Here is a 637-nt window from a genome sequence, read left to right as displayed (position 1 = left end):
CCGCCTTCCTAGGCTCACAACCACGTAAGGACCGCATGACTAGGATTGACATTTTTCTGCCTGGGGTTTGGTTGGACGGCATTTTACTTGTTAAATGTACATTTTAAAGTAACTGGAAAGCCTGGGGAACACGAATGTATTTCCCTGAACACTTCCATCCCAACCTACCCCGGTTGTTCTTGGGTGGACAAACTCAGTTTTTCTCCGACCCTCATTTCAGTCTCCTCTCGGTCCCCTCACCCCCGGCAATGCGATACTGAGCAGGTATAAATCGCTTCTCCTCGGAACCCCGTGTTTCCTCGCCTACTGGGTACGAGGAAATGAGAGAAAGGGGCGCATGTGTATCCAGTAACAAAGGAAACCCCTTTCGGCTCCGGTCGGCGGAGGACGGAGGAGCCGGCGCCGGGAAGCAGCGCGGTGGAGTGGGAGGAGGGGAGGGGAGGCGGGGGCCCGTGGCACGCGGCCCGGGTCTCCCAGGCACTCGCATACGGGAGTCAGCCCTCGGCTGGCAGAGCCCAACCCTCTCCCTTCCCCGCTGGGCCCGGAGAGTGGCGCGGACCAGCTCCCTAGGGACGCGCCAGGCGCAAGTCGGACGGCCGGGCGGGGGCCGGAGCCCGAGCCAGAGATTAGCCAGCGG

This window comes from Bison bison, unplaced genomic scaffold (assembly GCF_000754665.1).
Source record: "Bison bison bison isolate TAMUID 2011002044 unplaced genomic scaffold, Bison_UMD1.0 scf7180017864301, whole genome shotgun sequence".
NCBI lineage: Eukaryota > Metazoa > Chordata > Mammalia > Artiodactyla > Bovidae > Bison > Bison bison.
Note: the sequence above shows the minus strand (reverse complement) of the source record.